General features: G+C 53.4%; 1 protein-coding gene across 6 annotated transcripts in view; it reads left to right on the top strand.

The window, feature by feature from the left end:
- The first annotated feature begins 5,855 nt into the window (after positions 1–5,855).
- The window catches only part of ST3GAL3 (ST3 beta-galactoside alpha-2,3-sialyltransferase 3), a 150,153-nt gene continuing 140,113 nt past the window's right edge, over positions 5,856–15,895 (top strand). For 4 of the 6 annotated variants that reach the window (XM_020975368.2, XM_020975369.2, XM_020975370.2 and 1 more), the window contains exon 1: positions 11,167–11,270. The gene's annotated coding sequence lies outside the window, so the exon portion shown is untranslated. Of the gene's footprint in view, positions 5,909–6,198; positions 6,570–11,166; positions 11,271–15,895 lie in introns of those variants that run through there. The other 2 variants (XM_020975366.2, XM_020975365.2) reach the window with 2 other exon arrangements.

The raw sequence follows: 15,895 nt of genomic DNA on the forward strand, positions 1-15,895 counted from the left end.
TATAGCCTCTTCACCCTTGGAATGTCATCCCAAGTGAGGGCCTGGGTCAGGAAGGTGGAGAGTGGAGAGGAGCTGGAGGAGAGCTCCACCTTGATTTGGGGCCTGCCTGCTCCCCCTTCCTCTCCTAAAAGGGGCAGGGCCTTCCCCCATCCACTGGGGCCTGTGTTTGGTGCAGGGAGAACCCAGTCCCTTCAGTCTCCTGAGGAGCTTTTCCTAAGGATGAAAGGGGGCCTGGGGGCAAAGATGAAACTTTGCTCCTCTCCCCTCCCCATCTCTATTGGGAGTGGGTGCGTGGTAGAGTTAGAGGGGAGGAAATGTCTCACTTCACACTCATGAGCCTTCCCTCTGAACTCAGAGAGTCCTCCGATCTTCTAGTTTAACCCTTTTGTTTCAAAGATGAGGCATGGAGAGGCAAGATGGAACATTTATATGATGCGTATTCTGCTAGGCCTTGAATATACAGCAGTGAGGACAGGGCAGGCAGGGGCAGGGCTACTCCTAGGCTTCAGACGAGTTCAGTGTCAGGTGGGGTATACCTGGGCAAGAGGAGGGAGCAGGAAAGGTGCCCTGGAGGAGGGGGCACTGAGCTGACTCTTCAGGGTGCAAGCAATCCTTTGCTGCCATGGGGTGGCCTGTGGGCACTGGAATGTCAGTTAGCATGTGCCAAGCTCCTGGCCTAAGGCGGGTCATTGCTGGGCACTGGGGTGATGACAGTGACAGACTCTGGCCTCAGGACATGGACTTCTAGTCCGGGAGAGATGTAGTGGCAACCTTTGGGCTAGGCCTAAGGAGTTTGTGTGGTGCCAAAGCACAGGAGGCTGTGCCAGTGATCTGGTGAGCTCCGTTAGGAAGGCTGTTTTGGCCTTTGACCAGTCGGAGAAAAGACAGACTGGATGCCGACAGGACAAATAGGCAGCTGTAATGATCAACCAGAAGTCATCAGCAAGAAAGACAGTGCTGGGGCACTGCTACCTGTGCCCAGCCAAGGGACGGCTGGTGCCAAAGTGTGCAGGATCTTAGAGAACTGTCTGCAGCTTCCAGGGAAACAAACTGAACTAGGGCTTGTGGGTAAAAACAGAACAATGACAGGAATATTGACTGGGCCTTGCGTTTGGAGGGCAGAGGGTCACCCAGAGAAGGGGAGGGTGCCCCTGGGCGTGCCAAGTGGGGGATGCTGGGCTGCCAGGATAGGGTCAGAGGAAGAGAAGAGCCCCAAACCTGCGCAGTGCCTGAATTGCTTTCCCCATCACCAGCCTAGACTGGCATCAAAGCAACCCATCTGTTCTCCAGATATCCCCACTTGTCCAGGGCACCTCTGGCTTTGCAGGGATGCATGTTTGGCTCTTTCATCACAGCCGCCCCTGTCTGTCCCCTCTCCACACACTCACACCCCAATCATCTTAGGGCAGGACCTCATCTCTTGTATTTCACCTATTAACATAAATGACATTCCAATTTCTGCCACATCAACTTCCTTCAAGGGTTAGCTCAAGCTTCACTCCCTAGAAAAGATCTTTCCTGATCCCTGCCCTCTCCCGAAGCCTCCCACCCTGTTGTACATGCTCACTGTTTCCTAATAGGTAGGACTTGGCATTTCCCTGGATGTATGCAGGGCGCATCCTATCTTTTTTTTCCTTCTATTTTTCTTTTGGCTTTGTGTCCCTAGAGCCTGGCAGGGTGGCTTAAGTGTACAATGGTACTCTTAATAAATGCTTGCTGAATTTAACGGCCCTTGGAGACCTTTCGTGGACTGCAACGTGAGCCGTTCTAGTCATAAGTAAAAGCTCCATAATTCAAGGAGGGAGAAAACGAGAGGCGGCACGTGAAGCCGTGGAGAAAAAAATCGTACAAGACAGGGGTGGGGATGGGGGCCAGAGGAACGTCACGATAAATCTGGGGTACAGACTACATAGGAGAATGCTCCGCTTGGGAACCAGCTGGTGGCCCAGCTTGGCAGGAACCATGGCTGTGGAACGGTGTCAAAGTCCCCCTACTAGGGTGGGAAGAAGGGGATGGAGGGGAGAGAAGGGCTGGCAGAACTGATGAGAAGGCCGAAGGAGGCAGCCTGGCCCTTGCCTCCATGTCTCCCCATGACTGCCCTCACTGCTTCTCCCTTCTCCACTAAGTGCTTCAGGTGCTTGGCAACACCCTTCTCAGCCTTCTCTCATCTTCCATTAGCTGGACATCTGCTGGCTTGTTTTCTCTCCTTCCCCTCCTTCAGCAGCCAATAACTTTTTGACTTGACTCACAAGGGTTTCATTCACGAAAAGGGGAAGAAACCAACGGGAGGACCTGAGTGCTGGGGTAGAAATGATGGGAACTTTGTTGGGAAGCAACATCTTCATCTCAGACTCTGGGATAAAAGTTGAGAGAGTCAGGCGTGGTCCGCCATGCATTCTGGAAGATGGAGGGAGGGCCAGGTCAAGTCAGAGGCTGAGCACAAGAATACGACCCTGACCTTGGCACCCATTAGGTGTTTCACAAATGGCTCTCAGCAGAGACGAATAAAGGTGGGAAGCTGCAAAGAAGAGCTAAGGATTTTTTTTTCCCGAAGACCATCATGGAGTAAAGACACAGGAAACAAGGGCTTGACCCCAATCTGGGGCCAAGGGACTGCAAATAGACCTCAAAGAGAAGGCAGAGCTGAAGGCAAACTCTTACTTGGCATCTGCTTTTTCCGCCAAGGAGGATGTTCTTTGGATGTCAAAGGACAGAGCCAAAAAGGGATGATGAGGCTCAGTGTAAGCAGGAGAGAGCAGGAAAAAGCTAATGGACCATCCGGGGGACTGAAAGATCTCCACGAGCATCATTAATGAGCTACTGCCCGAAGTGTTTGAAGTATTCTGGAAAATTCAAGAGGTGATGCAGGTCCAGAGAAGGGCAAATGTCACTGGTTTCTGAAAAATGCAAGAGAATGAGAATGGAGTGGCATCCCATGGGCCAGTGAGCTTAACTTGAATGCTGGAGAAACTCTAGGATTTAAAGGGATGGCTAGTGAATCTCTAGAAAAGGAGGCAGCGATCACAAGGAGTGTGCATGGTTTTGTTAAGAGTGGACCAACCTAGACATAAGCACTTATCCAGTGCTTTCTTTGTAATGGGTCTTGTTTTGGTATTGCAGATATAAAGACAGGTGAGACTTGCCCCCCCCTTTTGTGGAAAGAGGGAGTGTTGGGGGTTTCACTGTGATCTAATGAGATTGAATCAGAGTCGATTAAAAACCGGCCCCAAGTGTGATTTTCATCAGCATCAATGCATTGCCTTGGCTTGGAGGGAGGTGTCTAGTGGGATGCCACCCAAAGGCAGAGAGGGCAGGTCATCTCATTTGTGGAGGATACAGATAGAGGAGGGGTAGATGGAAAGCATCAGAGATAACAGGCACCAGGTTGAGCTGAATCTAAGATCACTGTAATCATTAGCGACAACACTTTGTGCCGGGATTCATAAAATCAACTTTGTGCCCACAAATGGGAGCATGGCACAAGGCAGCTGGTTTTCTGAATGAGGTGGGGGGAAGGGGGATCAAAGTTGAACAGAAAATCTGCACGGTGCAAATAAGGGAGGAATCTGGGATTCGTGCTTCTCACTCTAGGGGATACCCACCTGCCATTGCAGCCTGTCCCTGGGTTAGGAGAGGGGCCCTAGGGTGAAGTGACTTGGCCAGGGACACATGGCTAGGAAGTGTCAGAGCGCTGACCTGGCACATCTTCCTAACTCCCAGCCCGAGTCTATACAGCAGGCTGCGGTGTGATAGTGTAGCTAAGAACACTATTTTTAAAAATTAATTTATTTTTAATTTTCTACATTCACTTCCATAAACTTTTGAGTTTTAAATTTTTCTCCCTTTCCCTCCCCACCTCCTTCCCCAAGACGGCACACTATCTGATATAGGCTCTACATATACATTCCTATTAAACATATTTTCACATTAGTCATGTTGTAAAGAAGAATTAGAACCAATAGGAGGAACCACCAGAAAGAGGAAACAAAACAAAACAAGAACGAAAAAGAGCAAATAGTCTGCTCTGATCTGCATTCAGACTCCAGAGTTCTTTATCTGGATGTGGACAGCATTTTCCACTGTGAGACTTTTGGAGTTGCCTTAGATCCTTGCATTGCTGAGAAGAGCCAAGTCTATCAAAGTTAGTAACAACACTAGTCTTGAAGAAAAGCATGGTGCCTTGGAGTTGGGGGATGGGCATAGAACTGAGTGCCCATGGCACTCGGCCCCTGTCAGGCCTCCACATTGGAAGAATTGGGTTCAGATCTCCATAGGCATGGGTTAGGAATTGGGGGTCCAGAGGAAGGGAACCTTGAGTCCGCTGTAGAAGGCTCGATTAACGGAAGTGGGTAAGGTCAATCTGGAGAAAAGAAAGTTCAGGACAGAAGGGAGAGAGGCCAGAGCTGGGAGCAATAGTGGGTGAGAGATGAGCTGAGAAGCTGCCCCACCATGGCAGCAGGGGCCTTGGGTAGGATGCCTCCTCCCTGGGGGTCTTCAAGCAGAAGAGAGATGACTCCTCTATGAGAATGCTGGATTAGGATTCTGGCTCAGGTTGGACTTGATGGCTCTGGTGGTCTTACTGGTCCTAGCTGGCACAGTGGATAGAGCATTGGGTCTGGAGTCAGCAAGTAGTTGTTTTTGTTTGGTCGTTTTCAGTCATGGCAACCTCTTCTTGACCCCAGCTGGCATTTTCTTGGCAAAGACACTGGTGTGGTTTGTCATTTCCTTCTGCAGCTCATTTTACAGATGAGGAAACTGAGGCAAACAGGGTAAAGTGACTTACCCAGGGTCACACAGCTAGTAAGTGTCTGAGGCCAGATTTGAACTCTGGAAGATGAGTCTTTCTGACTCCATGCCTGGCTCTCCATGCATTTTGCCACCCAGCTGCCCTCTGGGGTCAGCAAGACCTGAGCTCAAATCCTTGCCTCAGACACTACCTCTGTGACCCTGGGCAAGTCACCCTTATCTGCCTCAGTTTCCTCAACTGTAAAATGGCGATAATAATAAAAGCACCTATCTCAAAGGGTTATGAGGACTAAATGAGGTAATATCTGCACAGTGCCTGGCATACAGTAGGTGCTTAATAAGTACTTTTTCTCTTCCCCTTCCAGCTTAGAGATCCAGGAATTCTCAAGAGAATGTCTGTTTCTTGAAGACATGTGCCATTCATTTTGTTTTTGCATTTCCTGCACATATATTAGATGCTTAATAAATGTTTATTAGGTTGGGTTAGCTTGGATTCCAAGCAAGTGGTGAATGGGGGTTTGAGTGAGGCCAATAGCCAGGTCTGTGAAGCAAAGGAAGTGATTTCCAGAGGCATTCTGGAGAGAGCTGATAAAGCTGAGCACCACCAGAGATAGCAAACCAAGATCGTGGGGGCCTGTCCCAGAAAGGGACATCAGTGGGGATGAGACATGCTGTTTGGGGCTAATTGAGGTTGAAGTCTCCATGTGATTACTCGCAGTCAGCACTCTGAGGTACCAGAATACTTCTCCATTTGGAGAGGACATGGGTTCGAATTCCAGCTCTGTGGCTACCTGGACTAGGGCATGGGCCTGGTGTTGCTCTTTCCTGGGTCTCACTTTGTCCCTTGCTGTCGTTAAAGCCTCCTCCAGTTGTCAGGAGTCAGGGGTCAGGAAAGGCTCAGAGGAAGAGGAGGGACTGAGCCGAGCTGGGTTTAGGGGCTGGACAGGGAGTGGCCATGGACAGAGAGCTCCCGCCTTCCCTCAAAGGAGGCCAGAGTCTATCTGGGCGGGTTCCCAGAACCCTATGGGGGATGTTTCTAAGAAAGTGCAAATAAACTGGTCCACACCTGGGGGTAGCTGGCTGAGGTCAGGTTTAGGAAGTGGGGGAAGGGCTCAGGCAGAGAGAGAAGAGGTGAGCAGAGCTATTCCCGGAGCTGATCTAAGTAGGTCCCAGGGAAGGGGTGCTGCCTTGTTTGGACCTAGGGGTTCTCGGACACGGGCTGGCCCTTTTTTTTTTTTCTCAGGCCTGAGTCTCCTCTTTAAAATGAGGGCATTGGACCAAGAGAGTCTGAGATCCCTTCCTACCTATGGAAGGGCCCTTCCCTAAGGAAAGTCATTAGGTCCTATGCTCTAGTCACAGGTCACAGAGGCATGGATTTAATGGCTCCTTAGAGACCATCTGGTCCAATCCTACATTTTGCAGAGGGAGGGGAATGGTCTTCCCTGGCTGGGGTCTCAGGTTTTTTAAGCCCCTTTGGGAAGCGCTGGCAAAGTTGGGGTTTGAAACCTGGTCTTCCTGGACCTAGACCCCTGGGAAGACAGGAAACTGTACAGTGAGGCAGGGGGAGGGGAGCAGGGCACCGCCAGGGATTCTGCCTCAATGCCCCCCTTTGTGTGGGGGCTGGGAGGGGCTGCGGTTACCTGACCCGCCCAGCCCAGGGCCAAGCCTCAATGCAACCTTTCAGTGCCCACCTCCCCCTGCAAGAGAGGAGGGGCTGCCCGGACCACTTGGGGCCTATCCCCTCCCCTTGCCAGTCTGCCGACCAAGGCTCACAGAGCAGCATGGGGGAGGATCCCTGCTGAGCCAGGACTGGAGAGGGAGAGGTAAGACACAGTAGGGGTCCTGCCCGTTGCCCCTGCTCCCTCAGCCCAGACTACCCCCAAAGCCCATCAGACCAGGACAGGCCAGGACAGGCCAAGCTGCCTGTGGGACTCCTCTGTCCAGCTGGGGCCAGACAGCTTGGGTACAGTGCACTGGTCCCTTATCTTTCTCAGGCACCTTGGGGATCTACAGGGTAGAGCTTAGCGCCACCCCACCCCCACTCCCAGCTAAAGGCTTGAATTCTCCTCCATCTCCACCTCTTCCCCCTCACTCCCCCAGGAAGGAGATGGGGTCAGCATTCTATGGTACAAAGAGGTGGCTGACCAGCCGGCTGCCTGCTGGCTGTGGTTGGGCAAATCTCGGAACCTGTTTTTGCCTCTAAAATAAGAGTCATCATTCCTGGGCTCCCTAGGTTGGCATTATGTGTGTGTATGTATGTATACGCACATGCATGTATACGTATTATATACATATGTGTATATACAATGATTATGTATAATTATATAATCATAATTCCTGGAATGGGAAATGGGTAGGGGGAGGAAGTATTTTAACAGCGTCATCTTGTTCTTGGAAGGAGCTGATCCTGGTCTGAGAATTCTGGTCCCTGGGGCAAATTGGGTTGGGGGTGGGGCTAGTGACCTGACACTCCTTTGTGGAACAGTGGGGAGATTGGAGACCTAGAGCTGGGAGCCAGGGTGTATGTGTGTGTGGGGGGAGTCCTAGGATGGTGAAGGCTCAAGTGTGAGCCAGGTACTGACTACCCTTAGGGGAGAGGAAGGCCAGCAGAGTGTGACCCAGAAAAAGACAATGAGGAGGGCAGAAGCTGAAAAAGGTGTAAGGGGGAGGATGTGGTAAACTTACTTTAGTGAGAGGCCCTCTAGGATTCTTCTCTCCCTGCTGGCTTCCCCAGCCTCCCGGCTGAGAGCAGGGGAGGCCAGGAGGCTGAGCCAGGATGGTAGTCCCACTTTACCACCCTGGAAACCTGCAGACTATTGAATCCTGGAAAGAGAACAGGAAAAATCAGGGCAGGGGACTCTTATCTGCCTGCTGGTCCTGGGGGCTCAAGAGCCCCTGAAAAGCCTTCCAGTTAGGGAGGATATAAAACAATTCCCAGAGATCAAATCCTATAGAAGGGAGGGAGAGTCAGTGACCATGCCCTGTTCAGGGTCTGGTTAGCCACCCCCTCAGTCTGAACTCCTTTCCCCTGTTTGCTTGGGTCAGAGGTAACAGACTCAGGATGTAGCTGGCATTAATGAACAAACATTGATTGAGCACCTCCTATATGTTAGACACTGTACTGAGGATACAGAGGTAGAAGTCCCTGCTCTCAAGGAGGTGGGGGAGAGAAAATGCAAACAAATATGGACAGACAAGGTATAGATGGAATGAATTGAGGGTAATTAACAGAGAGAAGGCTTTAGCATTAAGGGGGATTGAGAAAGGCTTCCTTAGAAGGTACATATTTTAGTTGGCCCTTTAAGGAAGTCAGGGATGGAAATTATGAGAGAGAATTCCAGGCCTGGGGGACAGCCAGGGAAAATTCCTAGAGTCAGAGATGGAGGGTATTGTTTGAGGAATAGCCAGGAAGCCAGTTTCTGTGGGGAGTTATGGGGGGATGGGTGTCAGAAGATAAGAAAGGTAGGATGTTCCAGGTTAGGGAGGGCTTAAAAAGCCAAACAGGATCTTCAATTTTATTCTAGAGGTGATGAGGAGTCACTGGAGTTGACTGATTAAGGGGGGGTGCCATGGTCAGACTTACTTTAGGACGATCTCTTGGACAGCTGAGTGGAGGATGGCCTGGAGTGAGGAGGGATTTGCAGACCCCTCAGCAGCTGGTGCAGTAATCCAGGTGTGAGAGCTGTCCAGGGTCTGCATCCAGCAGTGTCAGAGAAGAGAGGGAGGGGGGGAGCTATGTGAGAGCTGTTATGAAGGTAAACTTGACAAGACTTGGAAATAGTAGGGGGTAGGGATAGAGAATGGTACCCAGGCTGGGTGTCTGGGGAATAGGGAGAACAGTGTTAGAGAAGTCAGGAAGAGTGAAGGTTTGAGGGAAAGAGACGAGTTAAGTTTTGGAAATGTTGAGTCTCAGATGTCTATAAGACATTCAGTTTGAAGTGTCTGATAAGTGGTTGAAGTTGCAAGACTAGAGGTCAGGAGAAAGGTTGCAGGTTGTGGTCTGGAATCGTCTGCTTGGAAATGAGAGACGAAACCAGAAGCTGATGATGCCACCAAGTTAAATAGGGGAGAGGGAGAAGAGAAGAGGGACAGAACCTTGAGAGACACCTGTGGGTAGTGAGTGTGACCTACATGAAGATCTAGCCAAGGAGACAGGAGGAGCAGTCAGAGAGGCAGGAAGAGAATGGGGGGGGGTGTCCCAAAAACCTGAAGAGAGGAGAGTTTCAAGGTGGAGAGAGTGATCCACAGTGTCAAAGGCTGCAGACAGGTTAAGGAGAATGAGGATTGAAAAAAGCCCATTGGATTTAGCAATTAGGAGATCATTAGTAACTGGAGAGACACCTTTTGATTTTCCCTAGGACTCACTGAAGGCTGATTTCCAGGGCCATCTCTTACTGGCATCTTATTTGCTAGCCAGCAATTCCCTTGGAGATTCCCATCTGTGTTCATTTTTGTTTTTCCAGTAGAATGTGAGCTCTTTGAGGGCAGAAACCTTCATTTAGGTTTTGTATACTCTGGTCCCTCTGCAATAGGAGCATGTTTGATTGAAATGAATTGGGGCTTGGAAAGGGAAGATAACCAGGAAGAAAACCAGGAGGTTTATGTGACCTCAGTTGGGTTCCTTTCCCTCTCTGGGCCTGTTTCCTCATCAATACCATGAGTACTAAAGGGTTTCTAAAGTGTCTTCTAGTTCTAAATCAAGGGTACTATGAATGATTTTATGAATACAGTGCCCCATAAAACAAGACACAAGGAAAAGAAGCTCATTGTAGAGGGAAGGGTGCTAGTGTCTGGGATAGGCTTGGGGAGGATGCCTTCACAGACCTGCCTCCTGCACTAGATAAGGAGGTAATCAGCCAAGGTAATGTGCTGGGAAGGGGAGGGCCCTAGCACCTGGGGTGGCCTTCAGAGTAAGGCACCTTTCAGACAAAGGTCAAGGCTGGAGGGTTTCTCAGCCAGCTGAACCTTGTGATTTAGGGCTCCTTGGCAACACTAGCCTTCTGAGGCCACATACCCCCTTCTCCCTCTCCCCTTCCCCCAGGGCATACCTGATCTGGGGGAGGAGCTGGGGAAGGAACCTAGCAGGGGAGGAAGAAACAGACTGGTTGGAGCAGATGGAGTGCCCTGGAGCAGGAGGTCCTGCTTCTGACCCTTTGTGTGACTCTGGAGAGGTCATTTCACCTTCCCGTTCAGGAGAGCTCTGATTCTAGGTCGCAGCCCAAGGGGCCAAGCTGTCTGGTAGCTCCCTAGACCAATGAAATAACTGGTCCCCTTTGGCTGAGGGGGTTAGCTTTCAAAAGGCCATCTTGCCCCAGGCTAGTCAAGAGGAAAACTTTCCCCACCCGGAGCGCTGTCCTAGGTCCTGCGTGAGGAAGTGAGCTCCCCATCCTTGGGGGTTTTCCTGTTGGGGGAGGGGTGGTCACTCTTCCCGGAAGCTGTGGAGGGCAGCCTCGGTCAGGCTAGGGTTGGACAAGGTGCTGGGGGAGGCAGTGCCAATGTGCAGTCTCTCGTTCCCAGGACAGAAGGACCAACTACGGCTCGGTGGACTCTGAGGGCCCGAGGGTCTGTGCTGGGGGGCAGGACAGCAGCAGCTGCTGCTGCCCCTTCTGGAGGGCAGTCCTGTCTGGGAGGGCTTTGTACAGCGCATGGGAGACTGAGGCTCCGAGAGCCAAGCACCACTCAGTGAACCTATGGCTAACCTCATGTGGGGTCTGAGAGGAAAAGGGTGGGGGGAGGGGCACATGGGGGGAACCGGGGCCTGACCTAGTGTACGTAGCCCTTCTCTTCGGAGCCCATGGGGAGTTGGGGAAACTGAGGTAGCAGGGACCAAAGGGAAAACCAGGCAGGCGGGTCCAGGGATAAATGGGGAGATTGAATGGGGAAATCGAGGCAAGGCAAGCAGGGGGCCAATTAAGAAAACCGAGACAGGGAGAATGTGAGGATGAATGGGAAAATGAGGGATGGGTGTGAGTGAATGGGGAAACTGAGGCAGGGCGGGACGGGGAATGGGGAAAACAAGTAGAGTGTGAGGAGTGAATGGGGAAACCGAGGCAAGGAAAACAGGAGCTCCATTAAGGAAACTGAGCCAGGGTGAACAGGGAAGGGAAGGCAGGGGAGCGGGGGCGAGGCACTGGGGCTAGGCTCCCTCCCCGCGCCCCGCCTGGAGCCACGGCCCCCTCCCTTATCCTCTTCTCCTCCCCCCACCTCTCCGCCTGCTTCTCCCACGACCTCACTCTGTCATTGGCTGTCCACCCGGCTCGACCCGGCCCGCCCCCGCGTACCGATTGGCGGCATTGCCATCTGGGCCCGCCCCCTCGCCAGCGGGTAGGGGTCGCAGCTCCCCATTGGCCGGAGCGGCCCCGCCCCCGCCCCTGGCCCCGCCCCTGGCGCTGTGAGGCCGAGGCTGCGTCCCCGCCATGGCGGCACCCGCGGAACCCCCCGCGCCGGAGCCCGAAGCCGGGCCCGACCCCGCGCCCGCCGGCCCCGCGCCCACCCAGCCCCCCCGCCGCCGAGCCCGCCCCGCGGTAAGAGCGCGTCCCCGCCCCGCCGCGCGCGGCCGCAGCTAACGGTCCTGGCGCGCGCCCCCAGCCCGTGACCGTAACCCGCCTGTGACCATGACCGCGCCGGCCGCCCCTGGCGCCCCCTCCCCCGCTGGGACAGGGAGAGGGTCGTGGGGGGTGGCTCGGCGCGAGGGCCACTACCGTGGCCGTGGCCGTGGCCGGAGCCCGGCCTGGCCCGAGCGGAAGTCTTCAGTGGGGGGCCCCAGGGCTCTGCCGCGGGCCGCCGTGCTCGCGGTCCTCCCCCCACCCCAGCAGGGGCTCCCCGTTGCCGCCAGGCCCTAGCCACGTCCCAGCTCCTCCCTCCGAGAAGCCCTTCCAGCCGGCCGCAGACCCTCCATCCGTCCCGCTCTTTGTCCCTTCCGGACCCAGCCAAACTGACCTTGGTGTTGTCCCCGGGCTGGACCCCACCATCTCCCCTCCCCGTGCCTTTGCCCTCGCCGTCCGCCGTGTCCCCCATTTCCCTGCCGGCCCCTGGAGGCGTCGAACGCTCACTCTGTGCCTTTGAGAGCCGGGGGGACCAGGAGTGTGCAATGCCTTGTCCAGCGCCCGTGGACCCCCACTCGTACTAGACTGTCAGCCCGTGGAGGGCAGGGCCCAGAGCCTGGCACATAGTAGGTGCCCAGTGCATGTCTGGGCACATGGAACTCCTGCATCCTCCAAGGCAGCTAGCTCCTGCAGCCTGGGCTGCGCCAAAACTCTGGTTACAGCAGTGTTCGTGCACTTTGCAGAAGCCCTCTCCAGCAACAGGGACCTGCACACCTGGTGACAGTCCTAGAACGCAGGGGATCCAGGCCTCTCCCACTGCAATGCCCTCTTGGTGTTCTCTTCCCCTGAGTGTTGATAGCTGTCTCCTGAGGGGAGACCAGAAGGGAGAATGTGCCAGGCTTGTGGGGCAAAAGTTGATGCCATGGATGGGGAACTAATTTCGAAGGGGTCGGTTTGGGGAGGTCCTCGAGTGTACCCAGGGGCTTCGAAGGATTCCTGAGGGAGTCGGGAGGTGGTCGGCCTTGGGCTTTGCAGTTGGCAGAGCCGTCAGGAGGGCCGGAGCTGAAGGGGTCATGTGAGTGGAGAGGGAGGCATGGATGCCAGAGAGGTGGGGGAGGAAGGCATGACCCATCAGGAGGGAGTGACTCAAGCTGTGTGTATACTGTTGCTTGGCAAGAAGATCCACACCACTCTGGAACTCCCAGTCTAATGGGGAAGGGAAGAGAGCCCCTGGACCTGGGGATACAGTGGCCACGCAGATAACCTGGCATTGTTTTTGATGATAAAATCACATCTGTTTCTGATGTCAAACTCTTTCCTTTCTGGGTGTTCACTGGCTGCCACCCATGGGGCAGGCAGGCCAGCCTGACTGAGGCAGTAAGACTCTTCTAAGGGTGAGGTGAGGCACCAGCACTCCCCAGACCATGATGAGGACAGCTCAGGACCCTGTGCCCAAGAGGCTTGGAAATAGCAGCACCACCCAGACCACCAGAATGTGTCCAGCCCAGCCCCTACTGCCACCGTTAAAGGAGAAATCACTGAAGAGAAGGGACCCACCTTCCTCCTCACTACCAGTTGCCACCACAGGCAGATAGACGTAGGAACCCAAGGAGAGGCAGTACCCCCAGACCCCCAGCCCTCATAGCCATCATCCAGGGAGGCAGCTCCTATGGAGAGCGTGGCAGCTATCTTTACCACCTGCCACCAAATGCCATCCCCAGGGCAGGCAGGCCAGTCTGACTGAAGAGCTGGGCACCCTGAGGGAGAGATGGGAGGCAACATGGGCCAGGCAAGTCAGGCACCAGCACTACCTTAACCGTCTCTCCTCGGGCCCCAAGAGCCTTGGGAGTAGAGTGCTTCCTGCCCACTGCCCACAGCCATCCCCTTGTGGAGATGGAGCTGGGCAAGTGCAGGGCCTGAAGAGCCAGAAAGGAAAGCTTTTGTTACCAGAGTCCTTGGCCCCGTCAGATGGCTCAGCATCAGAAACCGATGTCATTTTATTGGTAGAAATGACAGTAAGAAGAGGCCTGACCCTCTGCTTGGCCACTACCCCCCAAGAATGAAGGGACTTTCTATCTGAAACCTTCCTTGGGGTTGTCTCCCCCATTAGACTGGGAGCTCCTAGGGGGCAGGAATCTTGCTTTTCTATATGTATTCCCAGCACTTAGCACACAGTAAGTGCACAATAAATGCTTTCTTTTTTCATTTATCGATTCCTTCAGTCCCTGTGGCTGCCTCTCCCCAGAAGCGGTGCAGTTCCCCAGGCTTCTGGGCCCAGGTTCCTGAGCTATCCCTGCTCGGGTCTGAGGGTCACATGGTGATCTGGGTGATAGTAGGGGTTTGACCTGCCTGGCTCATACTACCACTTCTCTTTCCCTGCTGCTACAGCAAGTCTGGTGGTACCCTTGGTAGTAATGGGGAAGCTAGGAGGAGGGAATCAGTCCATTAACAAGCGTTTGTTAAAAGCTTGTTATGTGTTAGGCACTGTGCTAGGCATGAGAGAAACAGATAAAAATGAAAAAGTCTCTGCCCTCAGAGAGCTTCCATTCTGTCATGGATGCCACAGTTACATCAATAAATGTGTCCCAGATAGATTGAAGTTGGAGAGGAGGGCACCAGGGATGGGGAGGGGATGAGAGGTAAGGAAAGACATCCTGGAGAAGGAAGCACTCATGTAAAGTTCTGAAGGGAGTCAGGGACTCTAGGAGGCAGAGATTTGGAGGGAGAACACTCTGGGCATAGGGCACAGCCGGTGCAAAGGTACAGAGATGGGAGATAAATCATGGCTAGAAAGTCAGTCTGTATGGGATGGATTTAGGGGGAAGATAATGAGCTCTAGGATGGGCATATTGAGACTGAGATGTCTGGATATGCAGATTTGAGAGTCACCCGCAGAGGTATGCTAACTGAGCTGATGAGATCACCAAGTGAGACAGTCTAGAGAGACAGGACAGAGTCTAGAGGAGAACACAGGATTAGGACCCGTGGCATGTTTGATGGACTAGCAAAGGAGGGTGAGAAGGAGCAACGTCAGGAAAGCCCAGAGGGGAGGGAGCATCCAGGAGGAGAAGGTGGGCAATGATGTCAGATCTTCGGAGAGGCTGAAAAGGAAGAGGACTGAGAAAGGACCATTGGATGTGGTCATGAAGAAATTAGCAGTGACTTTGAGGAGACCGGTTCTGGTTGAATGATGAGACTATGTGCCATAGAGTGCAGTCTGAGACTGGGCAGGCAGTGGGAAGGGGAGAGGAGATCCAGGATGACAGCTTGAGGGGATGCTAGGATTTTTAGGGATGGGGAAACATGGGTATATTTGTAGGCAGCAAGAAAGGGGCCAGTAGATAGAGAGACTGAAAGAGAGGGCCTAAGACAGGAAGAGATTCAGAGAGACACAGGGAGAAAGGGGGATGATTGAAGGGGCAATATATTGGAGAGGAATGGGATTGGGGCACATGTTGAGGAATTGGCCTTGGTGAGGAAAAGGTACATCTCTATCAGAGAGGGAGAATGGGGGGTGATGTCAAGGACTTATGAGCTCCCAGCTAAAAGAGATAAGGAGGGCTTTGAGGGGAGGCTGGAGGAGAGAAGAGGTTGGAGGACATTTAGGAGGAACTGAAAAAGTCCTTCAGGGAGGAGTGGAAGGATACGCAAGTAGTGGGGAGGCGCTGGTGGTGATGATGTAACAGATCTGTAGTGACCCAGGTCAGCCAGCCATGGGGATGTCCTCTGCTGGCGTCCTCTAGTAGCCAGCTATAGGAGTGCAGAAGGTGGATGGTGGGGGGGTGTTCCAGGGCTGGGGTTTGGCACAATGTAAGGTTATGGCAGCAAGACATTTGATGGGAGAAGATGGTGTCAAGGTGAACTGGGTAAACTTAGTTTTATAATTGTGAAAAGAGCAAAGTGAGGCCTGAGCTGTGATGAGATGGGAAAGCAGGGTTTCAGAGACAGGGAGGAGGAGGAAGAAAAAGAACAGGAAGGAGAGGAGGAGGAGGAAGATGAGGGCGAGGGGGAGGAGGAGAAGAAACAGGATGGGGAGGAGGAGGAAGAGAGGGAGGAGGAGGAAGATGAGGGCAAGGGGGGAGGAGGAGAAGGAACAGGATAGGGAGGAGGAGGAAGGCAGAGTTTGCTCACCCGGGATACTGTTTTCACATTTTTCCCACTAACAAGAGAAGCTGCTCTCTGGCCCCAGCTTGGTAGTAGATGTGATTGTCTGCCAGGGCTCAGTGCCTGGCGGGGCTGCAGCCTTGTCATCCTGGGCAGCTCAGCAGTTTGCCTAGCTCCTTCTGTGACAGGAAACTCACTGTCCTGGGTTATGGGACTTTTACGCAGTGCTGGAGAGAGCTGGAAGGCTCTGGTCTTGTTTGGCCAGGGGCTGGCTTTGGGTGTCAGTGGCCAGAGGGCAGTTGATTGGGGTTGGTCTGTCCCTTGAAAGTTTGCTCCTGTGCCATGTCCAGGAGGTTAGTCCATGCCCTGGGGATTTGGGAATCGTGCCAGCTTAGCTCCAGAGCTGGCAGGTTATCTCAGAAGCCAGCCTGTCCACCCAACATTTTACGTAGGAGGAAACAGGCTCAGGCAGGGTATGGGCCTTGCTCAGATACGTACAG

This window comes from Phascolarctos cinereus, unplaced genomic scaffold, assembly GCF_003287225.1.
Source record: "Phascolarctos cinereus isolate Bilbo 61053 unplaced genomic scaffold, phaCin_HiC Scaffold_5;HRSCAF=322, whole genome shotgun sequence".
NCBI lineage: Eukaryota > Metazoa > Chordata > Mammalia > Diprotodontia > Phascolarctidae > Phascolarctos > Phascolarctos cinereus.